The following is a 13,938-nucleotide window of genomic DNA, read 5'->3' on the forward strand; positions in this document are numbered from 1 at the left end:
TCCTTGCTTTCCTCTAGCCCCAGTCCGCACTCATGCATTGCTGACTCAGGCCACTGAGTGGTCCCTACCCTACCCTGGTCATCCCCGCTTGTGTGACTCTGCTCAGGCAGTTCCCTGAATCAGGAGGTCCCTCTGTCATACTTGTTGCCCAGGCCAGTCACTCTGCCACCCCAGAGCCACATTATGACTTCTCTGGGCTCCGGGCACCTTTGCCTATATAGGTCCTCTCCTCTATTAAAGAGCAATTAGGAAGTACATGTTACAATTGCCTCAGCATAAAGACAATTATGTAACTTGTCAAACCTAAAGTTCATGTTCCCTTCTGATTTTAAAAGAAATTAAAACCTTTCCGTGGTCCCCTGCAACTATTACAGACCCTCAGCATCACACCTCCCATATCTAGTGGGCCAGTCAGCCCCATCTGACCATGAGCCCAGCAGAGTTCCCTCGAAACTCCCCGTGGCAGACCCCGCTCAAGCCTGGCTGGGGTCTCAACCACCGAGACCCCACAGACCCTGCCCTAGGGGAATCCACTCTTCTCATCTGACACCTCTGCTGCACTTACATGGATATATCCAGAGCTACTGTACAGGCTGGGAGCTCACAGGGGCCCTGATAAGTGTGTACTGAAAGAGCACTGAAAAATAAACAGACTGAACTTTAACCAGATGAACTGAGTTTCTTGTGGCTGTGTATTTCATATTCAAACTAGCTCAACACCCAGCTCTCTCTCACAGGTGAAGAGGAGGCCAAGGTACCCTTCAAGACTGGGTTACTAGGGGAAAAACATGGCCTAGACAGAGCCTTCTGCTGGGGTCCAGGGGAAAGTCAGGGGTCTGAGGTGCCTCATGGTCCCCAAGTGGCTAAGACAATATGTATAATTTTAATATGAAAGCTATACTGGGCTGTGACACCTTAAACCCTTTGGAAGGAGTGCAGGGGCCAATGGTTTGGATTGATTTAATGCTTGTGAGCTAAGAAAAAAGTAAATATGGAATTAGAAAAAACTAAGCTCTATTAGAAAACTATTAGAAAAAAATAATCACTGGAAATTTGGTGTTATTCAGTCTGCTACATCTTTTAAATTTGTCTTCAAGTTTGGTTACTTCTTCTAGACAATATTCTCTTAATTTATAAACATTTTTGCAACTAAAGTATTTTTGTCCTAAAAAGAAGACATTCGGGAAGAGAAAACTACACTTGGTCCCATCACTGCTGTGAAGCCTGTGGAAGCATCCTAATCCCAGGTACCCCCAGGTGGAACATACTGAAATTGCAAGCAAAGTACCCACCAGGAAAAAGTAAACTGCAAAAGGGTACAACCAACTTTTTTTTTTTAAATGGCTACAGATATGCAATTTCCAAACATATATCCTTAGTTCTTTACATGTGACTCCCTGTTCTACAAGCTTTATCTGGAAAAGGCACCGATATTACATCACATACATATACAGGTCATTTTTCTTCAATACGTGTAGATGTGATTAATAAAATGCAAAGTTGACTCTTAATCTCACAAAACAAACTGAGGGTTGCTGGGGGGAGGGGGTTTGGGAGAAGGGGGTGGGATTATGGACATTGGGGAGGGTATGTGCTTTGGTGAGTGCTGTGAAGTGTGTAAACCTGATGATTCACAGACCTGTACCCCTGGGGATAAAAATATATGTTTATAAATTTAAATGTAAAAAAAAAATAAAATGCAAAGTTATCAAGATGAGCTTCAAAATTGTGTGCTTTTGTTTACATATATTTCCCTCATTGATGGCTCACAAAAATATAGTTACTGTCATTTGAAAGTCTTCCCAAATTGTTCGATGTTACAAAGGGACCCTCACTCTCAGAAAAAACAGGCACTTTGGCTTTAGAGGAGAAGCTACAGCCTTTACAAAACCAAATACCATGGTAGGCCATTCTGGACCTTGCTCACTGCTGTGAGGTTAGATGGGAATTCCAGTATGGCTGGCTGTAAGGAGCCATAACTTTGTACAAGACTCTATGTCCACCAGAAGAAAAATGATCTGGTAGATTATCAGCACGATGTCACAACAGACATGTTTATTTGGGAATGGGGGAGAAACATGAACAGATGATGTTTGGGAAGTGTTTGCTCCTACAGCTAATCATGCTGGTACATGGTGAACAGTTCCCATAGGATGGCCCCCTGGAGCCAGAAAGACTTGGGACCCAGTCCCCTAGGTCTCCTCGGGGATGGGGTTATCACTTTCACCTCCCTGAGCTTTAGTTTCCTCACCTTAAGACAGAGATAATCATTTCTGCTTTTCAATGTTATTTCCAGAATTAGTGGGGTAATAGATTCCTTAAGTGCCTAATAGTGCCTACAGTACCATACATGCTTAGCCAATGGTGGCTCCAACCCAGTCTCCCTCACTGTGCCTCTTCAGTTTTTATTCTCACAGATGGTAATGTTGTGAAATGTTGGGGTTCAGAGAAAGAATTCTTAAGACACCTTCAGTGCAAAAAACAGTGGTTTTATTAAAGCATGGGGTTAGGATTCGTGGACAGAAAGAGCCTTACTGGGGTTGTGTATACTTACAAGTTGGGAGGGGGTTAGGGATAGCATTGAGTCTCTAAGGAATTTGGAAGCAACCTTGAGGGTTAGCTGTTGTTAGGAAAAAGTCATTTATTACTGTCCAGTAAACCCTTTGTCATGAGACCCTTCAGAAGTGTATCATGGGCCATACGCCTGGAGGATGATTGCCAACATACATCTTGGGAGTGGGGAGGACAAGATAAAGGGAAGTTTCCAAAGGGATATTCATATGTCAAAGTAGACTTACAGGATCCTGGAGGTCAGGCTAATGTCAAGCTAAGGTTGCCTTTTGCCTCTAATGAAGTATTTTTTTTTTTAAGATTTTATTCATTTATTTGACAGAGACACAGCGAGAGAGGGGCACAAGCAGGGTATTAACATCAAGGCAGTTGAATTCCTGGAGTCACTCCACCTACTTCGAGGACTTATCAATGGGCTGTAAGTTGTAAGGAAGTTTAATTTTTTTCTGTATTTCTCTGGCCTTTGACCACCTCAGTGGCAGCCATTTAGCTTTTACTCCTTCAGGTGGCAAGGGGCTAAGTATGTGCTCACTATGGGCCAGGCACATTACCAACACTAGCACTCCAGCCAGTCCACACAACTACCCTCTGAGGTGGGTACTAGTCCCATCCCCAGTCCCAGGGGGGGAACAGAGGCACTGAGAGACCACATGGCTGGAGAACGGGAGAGTCAGCCTTTGTGCCCAGAGCCCCCAGTCACAAGGCCTTATTCTAACTAGAAATATAAAGGGCTTAATTAATAGAAAATGTCATTTCTAACTCACTCTTGTCCACTGGTTACAGTGTATCTGCCATTTCCACATGAACTATTGCTCTCACTTCTCCCAACACCTCTGGGAAGCATGTATCTCAATCTCCCAGTGTGCGCAGGAGGAAAAGGAGCCCAAGGCTGTGCTCAAGGTGACCCAGACAGCCAGGGACCTGCCAGGGTGTGATCAGCCCAGGCCCCAGCCGTCCCCTTCCACCTGCCACCTCTACCTGTGACCTTCCTCTCCTCTCCTTTCCTGCAAAAGCTGCTGCAGGCTGGCCAGGAGAGGTGGGAGGGAAGAAGGGTCTCCATGTAGACTCCAGTTGTGGGTGGTAAGTCAGGGAGGTGGCTCAGCAGGAAGTTGCCCAGGGAATAAGGAGCCCCTCTCATGCCCCAGGCCCTGTGCACACCCAAGGGAATAATTTGACAAGAGTGTTCACTCAATAAGTAAAACCCTGTGGGGTGGTGGTTATAAAGATAATTCTCTGCCATTGCCAAGTTAACCGTTCAAGACAGGTTTAAAAAAAGGAGAGAAAAGACACTGGATTCAAATCCCTGCTCCACTGTGTACTGGTAATTTAGGTAAGTCCTATAACCTGTGTGTGCCTCAGTTTGCTCCTCTGTAAAATGGGGATAAGAACAGAAAGTGGTGAAGCAACCATGACAGCACCTGGGTGTGTTTGCTAACTGGTGTGAGCTCGAGCTAACAGCAACAGAGCCAACAACCACACAGCACTTGTGCAAGCGGAGGGGTGAGTGCCTGGGTGGTTTTCAAGGGGAAATCATCTTCTCAGAGAAATGGGGTGGGTGGTGAAGCTGAGTTCACAACTCTTTCACTCACTAGCTGAGGGACCTTGGCCAAGGTACTTCACTTCTCTGGGCCCTAGCTTCCTTATTTATAAGAGGCACAGGGTGACTGTAAGTCTTCCGTGAGAGAAGGTGAAACACTGGCCTTCAACAGGTAGTAAATCTAGTGACTGGCTCTGAGATCACTGACTCTGGGCTGGAAAGGGACTCTTCTTATACGCCCATACTCACACTTTACTACTTTATAAGATCGGTGGCGGAGTGGAGGAGTGTGTGGGATTATGCAACAGGCAGCCTGGATCATCCAGTGTTTACATGCCCGCCCCACCCCTCAGAATCTCATTTTATATAGTTGGAGGAACTGACAGAGAAACATCTGTTGCTGGTAAAATTGTTATTCTGGTTTACTTCATAATATACAGTCAGGGTACAACCCCCCCAAATTAAAGAAAGAGAAACAGGATTAAATAGAAGTTAAGTCCTATTTTTAATTCCTAGAAGGAAGGTGCTGTAGAAATCCAAGGTGGATCACTTGGGATATATGGAGTGGCTATTACTTTCCCCTTTTCAAAAGATATGGATTTCTTGGATGGGTTTCTAACACCTGATCCACTAGGCCATCCCCGGGGCAGTCCCAAGGGCTGTCACACCCCACCTTGAGTTGGAGGGTGGGCTCTTCTCTCCTCAAGCCCAGCATCCACTGTGAGGCTTCGAGTCAGGGGCCACCAGCTTTACTTTAAATAGTCCCTCTCTGACTATAAGTGGGAGAGGGCCCATTTAGGGCCAGAAAGGTGTGCACCATCAGTCACCAGAATACCCAGGCCCACCAAGTGGCTCGGAGTCGCTAAAGACACAGTCTTTCCTGGAACCATGCTTTAGTAATGCTTTTCTTGAACAACTGAAAATACAGAAATCCACTCAAGAGGGGGTCCTGGCACCCTACAAACACCTGAATTCATAGTGATTATGCAAAAAAGCCTGTTTGAAGAGGCAAAGAGAAATATAGTTCAACAACTGGCTGTTAATCAGTTATGGCTCATGAAAAAACAAACCAACCAACCTGGCTCTTAACTTAGCAGCATGTTAACTCGTGTTTCCTCCCCATGCCTAATAACTGAGGGCTGTTGAGCATGAACGTGACACCGCCAGGAAAGGAGTGGAGAGAGTGAAGAGTCTCCAGTGCCGAAAGAAAACAACCAGACAGCCCATGCCCCTCCTACTGAGGCAGGACTCTGGGGATCCAATTTTGAACTACGTGGTCTATGGACCAGGCAAGTGCGCAGGAACTATTTGTATGTGGCTTCATGCTGTTTTGCCCCCTATTTTGAACAAAGCTCAGGCCGTGGAAGCTTCTAATCTGGTTTCTGAGAAAGAGCAGGAAGGAGGCTGGGGCTCATGTCAGCAGGGACTGAAATGAAAACCTTATCTGTCAAAGATTCTGGGCCTTCTGTGAGAGAAGAATGATGGATTCTGTGAGACAGGGGCCAGGCCCACTGTGCCTGTGGCTACAGTCTATGAATCTCTCACCTCTGCCTGCATCAAATATGATATTAAAGGCTCAACATTAGAAAAACAAATAAAGGCTGAGATGCCATGGACACCATCCGGCTTATAATATAGCCTGCTGGAGGCTAGAAAACCAAGGACCACACTTCCTAGCCTCCCTGCCTGCCAGGCCCCCCACATGGAGTAGTTTACTGTGCATCTCTGCTAACATAGAGGCATCAGGTTTTCCCATGGGAGAATTGCGGTGGGGGTGAGTGGTGAAAGTCCCAGAGCCTCTTCCCCCACTTCATGGATATCCACGGAGTAGAAGGAGGGAACTCTGTGGAACAGGTCTGGTTTGGGAGGGGGTTTGGGGGTCACTCTTGCTGGTCTGGCCAAGGGCCAAGCCTCTAACAATTCTGTCAGCCCTGAATTTCCTGCATTAAATCTTCTTCTGCCTAAACTAACTAGAGCAAGTCCTGAATAACACAGATGCTAAACCACTGTTGACCAAGATGACCAAAAATAAATAAATAAATAAATAAACCTTTAGTGTGAAGAAAGATCATTCCAGGCAGGACATATCAAAGGAGGAGATAGGTACATACACAGGAAATCTACGTATGAGCTAGTACTTGGAAGGACCCAACCAGACAAATGTGCTAAAGAGCGTGGACAAGGATGTTCATTGTCCTGCTGTTACTAAGAGAAAAAAGGTTGAAAATAACCCAAGTAAACATCCATCCAACAGAGGACTTGGATAAGTAAGCTGGGGCTACCCATGCAAGGCGACTTCCTCATAGATGATGTGAAGGAAAAACATCTAACGATGTGACAAAGAGACTCAACACATACTACTAATTCTGAAAAAGCAGCACAAAACAATACAGACATTACTTCTTTGTATCAAAGATATACTTTTGTGCGTGTGCACACACACACACACACACACACACTCTCAACATAGCATAGACAGAAGTTTGGAGGGATACGCGCTCAAACCTATCAAGACGCCCCCTCATGTTCCACCCCTGGGATTCACTGGGTGGTGGAGACGCGTGTTGGGTAGCTCCTGGCCTTGTGCCACTTGAGGGAGCAGCCAAAGAGCAGCCTGTGACGAGCCAAATCACAAGTCTGGTCGGCACTCCAGACAGCTGGCAGGCCTGCTTCACGCCAAGTTTGCTGCCTTCTAGGCCTTCCCTGCTTGCTGACCTGGCTGAGTCCTGTGTGCAGTTATTCCTTCACCACCAAGAGATGCCCCTGAATGCCTCAGGACCCACGAAACATACCCAGTGATTTCGGTTCTAAACCTGGTGCTGGGGAAGCCTCACTTACCTGAACACTTCAACTGAAAGAATCATCTTTGCTCATGAAGCCATGAGGGAAACAAGATGGTATGGGCCAAGCCTCAGAAAACAGAGACTCAAATCTGCAAAATGTTCTGTGTTCGTACTTCAAGCACCTGTCTGACCCAGACAGCATACTGGAGATGCTACTACACAGTGATTTAGAGATCTGTTTCCAGTGGAGCATGCAGCTGACACCCAGCAACCATCCAAACATTTGTGACTGCTTCAGATCACTGTGGAAGCAACCCCAGTTTGCAAAGTGAATCACCAGGTGAAGCAGCCTGACCGAGTGATTCTGACATCAAGTGCATGGGTCTGACCCACCAACAAACCCCATCCTCCTCCTCGCTTCCATTAGTGGAGTTGGCACTCGTGGCTTCCAAGTCCTAAACCCTCCACACAGAAAAGGACCCACAGAAACGTTCTTGCTGCCACTTCTTGGGGAGAGGAAGAAAGAAAGATGAGTAATTAAGGTATTAAAGCGAGATGATGGAACACACGTTGGGACGAGGAGTGGGGTACTAAAACCAGGTGGGAACAGCAGGTGCAGAGAGGGGATGGAGCTTCCGAGCAGCTCATGGCATGAGCCATACCACCAGCAGCAGAAGAGTAAGGAGAAGTCAAGATACCCAGCTCTGAGCCTAGGCCCTGGGACCGCAGGGGCCCCATGCCCAAGGCCCCGTCCCTGCACCTGTTGCGTGCAGATGTTGTGTCTGGCCACACAGCTGCAACCAACCAAAAAGAGCTAACCTGCCCAAGGTTCAGAGCAGCATGTACAGCCTCACAGGTGGGCACTGGCCCATGGGCACTTATCTCCCGAGGAGCCAAGGACAGAAAGCAGCCCTGAGCATGCAGTTCAGCGTCAGTCTACAAATCTGAAGTGGGTATGAGCAAGCTGTCTGAGCCTATACAGACCTACACTTGGTCCCAGAGGTCCCCATGCACTTTGGACTCATCCATCTTGATGGGACAGTGGCTTCACAAAGATATATTCAACCTGGAACCTGATTTTAAGAGACTAAGTTAATGTAATATATATTATTTGAGAATATTCAATTCTAAAGAAAAGACAGCAGAGGGGATGGATGACTTGTAAGGTATGTTTAGTACAGATGAAACTCAGTAAGGGGAGCACGTGTGTATTGAACAAAATAGAAAGGTGTGGAAAGACACGAGATACCTAATATTCATGAGGCACTAAATACACCCAAGGCAGCTAGACAGTAAACATTCATGATACACTAAATGGTATAAAAGTAGTAAATATTCATGATATATTCATATGCATGAGACTAAATATATGAGGAACCTAATATTGGTTGCGATTTGGTTACCCATCAGTGATGCCCATTCTGATCCTCTAACCCATGGCAGTTCATCAGGCTCACTGGGGAGCCACAGATGTGGCAGGGCAGATTCGTCCCTATGTCTTGCCACTAGAACAAGCGTGTGTGTGTGTGTGAGAGAGAGAGAGAGAAAGAGAGAGACACAGACAGACAATTGGCCCAGGGCACCTCCCGTTTGCCAACCTGCTGCTAGTACCTGAACTCCGCTACTTTAACCACACATGAGCAGGGCAAGCTAAGGCTGCAGAGAGGGATGGAACATGTGAACATGGAGTACCCCAGGACTCCAGCGCTGAGGCTCCACCAGCTCGCACCCTCTCCTACCTGTGCTACCTTCGCATCCCTTTCCCCTTCCTCCTCACTGCATGCTTCCCACGTGCCATCTACCACCAGCTCTGCTCAGACGCACTCGGCAGATATGCCCATCTTCCTTCAATGCCATCAGGTCTTGGATGCAGGAGGACCCTTTATTGCTTTAGGGTACTTATTAGGGGGTTCTAACTGGGAAGTACAATAAGTGTCCTTGTACCTTCTTAAAAAAAGATAATGGAAGAATAAGAGTCATGAATAATTTATGAAACATTTCTTCTGCTGATACAGTACCTCAAGTGATGCTTGTGTGTGTGTATGTGTGTGTATCACCCCCCACCCCATTCTTGGGATGCCCGAGGTTGCAGGGACTCTTCATGGCATAGCTGAGACCAGAGCCCTGACTGTGACCCTTGTCTGGACCATGTGCTTTAAGAAAGCAAAAGTCCTCTGACATTTTCATATCCCACATTCAGGACGGCTGTTCTGAGAGCAGTTTCTTGGGAAACTTGCACACCACAGTTAAAGCTTCTATTGCCTCCCACAGACCTGAAAATTTATGGGGTGGTGGGGTGGGCAGAAACCAGAAAGACTGGTGTATGGACCTCAGAGGTGAGGCCAAGTATTCTGGAAGTTCTCAAACTTCATATGTTTACAAATGGGCCTCACTCACCAGGGCCAGGAAGAGGCTTGAGAAAATAAATAACTTTCTACTCCTTACCTTTCAAAAGGAGCTTTGGTAATTTCTTTTCACAGATACCTTAATCAGAAGGAAAATACACGAAAGTGCTTCCTCCCAGGAATGTGCACAGGAACAATGCAAAGGTCTGCATGGAGTCAGGGGCTGACACCAGTGAGGAGGGTGGCTAATTGACACCTGTCTCATGTCAATTAGCCACTAAATTCCTATGGCATCTTCTGGTTCGTGATCTGCTGAGCTCAGAATTCTAGGTGATAGCCTGTTAAAGCAATACAAAGAATTCTCAGGTAATTCCTCAGAATTACAAATGGGTCTCAAGGACCACTGACCTGACCTAAAAGTTTAAAAGTATTTTCTACATATAAATATCTATCTAAGAAAACAGGGTTAGTTGGAAACTCCTCTGATTTCCACTGTGTAGAGAAAACACAAGGAACTTTGAATGCCACCCTTTCCTCTTGTCTTACCTACAAATGACAGTAACTATGCAAGTGTTTACAGGTACCTAGACAACAAAAGCGATAAGCATGACCCCAGGAAGGGTCAAGCCACAAGTGGATCCCAGGGGTGGAAAGCCTTTCTGTCTCTAGGTACTCAAGAACTTCTCATGGAAAGTTCTCTTTAATCTCATATCCATGTAACTAAATCTTTTTTTTTTTTTTTTTAAGATTTTATTTATCAATTAGACACGGAAAGAGAGAGAAAGACAGCATGAGCGGGGTGAAGGGCAGAGGGAGAAAGAGACACCCTGCTGAGCAGGCAGCCTGATGCAGAGCTTAATCTAGGGACTCCAGGATCATGACCTGAGTCCAAGGCAGCCACTTAACTGACTGAGACACCCAGGGTCCCCATGTGTGGCTAAGTCTTAATGTTACTTAAGGTCACCTCCTCCAAGAAGCCTTTCCTGATTACTTCACCTTCCACCGAACTTGAACAAAACCCAGAGCTTAGCTTTATAGGTTTAGGCTTCCTAAAGGCTAATCTTATTCTCCAAATAATTCCTGAAGAAGCAACTAATTTTGACTTGGATTTTACTGTATTTCTCCTATGCTTTTAGTAAATGCCAAGTACACGGCACATCATTCTGATGACGAAGAAACAGCAACATAAATGGGGGGGTAGTTTGAAAGACACTAATCCACAGGAAACTGGTTCACTGGGCTGGACTAGGTAATGCGCAAGCCAAAAGCTAGTCTCTTCTCCCACCCACCACCAAATCTTCAAAGCTGCTCTTTCCCCATTTCCTCCCAGCCTGTCACTGGCATCTCCAGTGGGTCCTAGAGCTTTCACATATTAGGAAGTCCAGCACACATAACCCAGGTCAGCCTGCCAGAAAGATGAAGAAGGGGGAGAGGAAGGGAACAACTTCTCTATTTTCCCAGTTTGTTCCTTCCTGACTCCTTCCCACACCCACCAGGATGCATCTGATTTTTCCCAGGGAACAGGGGGAGGGGGGGAGTAATAGAAAAAGATGTTTTAATTCCCTCTGCATATCAAGAGGAGAGCTTGGAAGGGTTGATCCCAAAGTTTTATTCTAAGCTATAATGAAGAGATGATAGAAGGTATGACCTAATGAAGACCAGCCCCACAAGTTAAAAAAGAAAGAAAGAAAGAAAGAAAGAAAGAAAGAAAGAAAAAAAGCTCTCGGGGAACCTGGCTGGCTCCGTCAGTGGAGGAGCATGTAATTCTTGATCTCAGGGTGGTAAGTTTGAGCCCCACATTGCGTGCAGAGATTACTTAAAAATAAAATCTTTAAATTTTTTTTTTTTAAAAAGCTCTACTGGTACGGAGAAAAGAGGAACCTGGAGGGACAGAGTCCCCTCTCCCTCCTTCCTGTGCACCTTGCCCAGAGGAGAAGGGGTAGTAAGGGAAGAAAAATCTCTTGTAGGTTGAGGGGGACACAGAAAGCATGGGAAGTTTTCATCCTGCTTCCTACTGGGAACACTGGGGACAGCTTGGGACAGTGGAAATGGAAGCCTAGCATATAGTGCCTCCCAACTTGGGCAGGTTCTCATGTGCCCAGGAGAGACCTCGAAGAGAACCAGAGTGTGCAGAGCTCCAGGCCAGATGCAGGAACCAGGTCCCAGCTGTGGCTTAGCCCAGGGAAACCCAGCCGGACCATCCTCTACAAACAGGGAAAGGAGGAGTGCCTGGGTGGCTCAGTGGGTTAAAGCCTCTGCCTTCGCCTTGGGTTGTGATCCTGGGGTCCTGGGATCGAGCCCCACGTCAGGCTCTCTGCTCGCCAGGAAGCCTTCTTCCTCATCTCTCTCTCTGTCTGCCTCTCTGCCCACCTGTGATCTCTGTCTGCTAAATAAATAAATAAAAATCTTAAAAACAAAACAAAACAAAAAAAACTACACAGGGAAAGGAGGCCCAGTTGTGAGGAGGAGAAACTCCCCAGAGGACAGCAAGAGGACCAGATGACTGGCAAGAGGCCACTCTCCCACACACCCTGATGTGACTACAACCTTCTCCTGGTGACCAGAGACCACCTGTGGGGAGAAGGGGCCCCCAAGGGTAACCAACACAGACTGAGACACTGACTCCCAAGGGACAAGCTGTTTTAAGCTAGATAGTGACTGAGATAATACTACTTGACTTGGGCTCAAGAAAATTACAATCATGAATGAGGACTAAATATACCAAAAGGGAACCAAAGTCATTTTGTTTGCAGTAGCAAAATTAAGTTCACTTATAAAATGTTTTGCATAGTATGACCTGCGGCTGGTGAACTTCACCACTCCAAAATAAACCCTCAACAGGAAACATTTCTACTTTGGTTCAGCTGCTTCTGAAGGGTCTTCGTGCAACACAAGCAGAATTTAAGAGTGTCTGTCTATGGCAAGGCACAACCTCCACAGGAAAAGCAAGTGGTTGCAAGCTTGCAAGGAAAATCCAGGCCCCCAAGCCATCACAGAAAACTTACCCTCCAGGAGGGCCAGTGCCTTCACACACATTCTCATTGAACCCCGCCAGCATCCCTGTGAGTTGGCTATTATTACTCCCATTTTGCAGAACAGCAAACTGAGACTCAGCAGGATTCAGTGACTAGCTCAAATGAGCAGGCTGAGGGGCCATACGAATAGAACAGCCACCCGTCACTGTCCCTCCATGGCTAGTCCTATGCAACAACCCCATGTCGTGCGTAAGCTGTGCATCAACTATGGAGGGTCCACTTTTTTTTTTTTTAAAGATTTTATTTATTCACTTGACAGAGAGAGATCACAAGTAGGCAGAGAGGCAGACAGAGAGAGAGAGAGGAGGAAGCACGCTCCCCGCTGAGCAGAGAGCCTGACACGGGACTCGATCCCAGGACCCTGAGATCATGACCCGAGCCGAAGGCAGCGGCTTAACCCACTGAGCCACCCAGGTGCCCCTGGAGGGTCCACTTTTTAAAAAATTTTATAAAGGAGGAAACTGATGCTTACAGAGGTTAAGAAACTGGACTCACAGGCAAGTCTAGAACTAGAGTGAGGAAAGTGAGTCATGCACCTCAGGCACAATATTTAGGGGGGATACCAAAAAACTCCCTAAGGTGAAACATTTTAATGCAATGTTTTAAAACATCAAATGAACACAAAATCTACATTGTTCTAAATATCACAATTTTGAATAAAGACAGGATTCACATTAGTGATTTTTCCTTTTGCCTTAGGCTCCAACATGGCTCAGCACAGCACTAGGGCAGAGCCAGGAAACCAGCCACTTCAACCCTTCTCCACCAGCCCCCAAAGACAGGGATCCCAGATACCACTGCAGGGGCCCTCTCCAGATGCTTCCCCTCACTATTTAATAATCTCAAAGGGCTCTTATGAGTGACCATCATGCTCCATAAATCCAGGTGAGGGGGGGTTGCTGAGTTCCAGGTTGAAGACCAGAGGTCTTAAGAGATTTATTCCGTGGTCCCCAGCATGTGTTATGTAAATGAAGGAAGCTTGCAGGCTTGAATAAGAGAGTAGGATATTTTAAGATACCAGCTTGAGAAGGTATGGGGTGGGCTCTGAAAGATCACACAGCTGCTTGTCTCCCACTTGATAAATTTCCTGGCTCAAAATTAAGTGTTCAACAGTGACACGATGCCAGCTGTCAGCCTGTACCTACACAGGTCCAATTCAAACGGTGGCATTCCTTTTTCCTTGCATTTCAAAAGCCAAATGTTAGCTCCTTTGAGTAACTACCTATGCTCGGATCACTTGTTAACCTCAAATTAAAGCCCTACCTGATATGAAGCATCTGTTCAAGATCTATTTTATCGATTAAAATTTGAACACTGTGGGGAGCATTGCATAACATACACAACTGTCGAATCATTATGTTGTACACTGGAAACTAATATAACATTGCATGTCAACTATGAAATATAACATTGCATGTCAACTATGATTTTTAAAAAAAATCATACCCCCTAATTTGAATATTTCTTAGATCAAACCCCAAATCGCTTACTGGTAGCTTGTAATAGAAGCCTAAAACCTATTTACAAACAAACCATTAACTAGAGCGTAAGAAAGTTAATGAATTTGTCCACTAATCTCTCCTGCAATGGCCTTTAGAGACAGCAGGCACAAATACTTCGTACACTAACAGTTCAAACCCGGCAAGACCGTCTTCCTGTTCCTGTAT

General features: G+C 46.0%; 1 protein-coding gene across 3 annotated transcripts in view; it reads right to left on the reverse strand.

Moving 5' to 3' along the window:
* The window catches only part of CRACDL (CRACD like), a 133,680-nt gene that overhangs the window by 118,711 nt on the left and 1,031 nt on the right, over nt 1–13,938 (reverse strand). The gene's annotated exons all lie outside the window — the stretch shown is intronic.

The sequence above is a fragment of the Mustela lutreola genome, chromosome 9 (assembly GCF_030435805.1).
Source record: "Mustela lutreola isolate mMusLut2 chromosome 9, mMusLut2.pri, whole genome shotgun sequence".
Taxonomy (NCBI): domain Eukaryota; kingdom Metazoa; phylum Chordata; class Mammalia; order Carnivora; family Mustelidae; genus Mustela; species Mustela lutreola.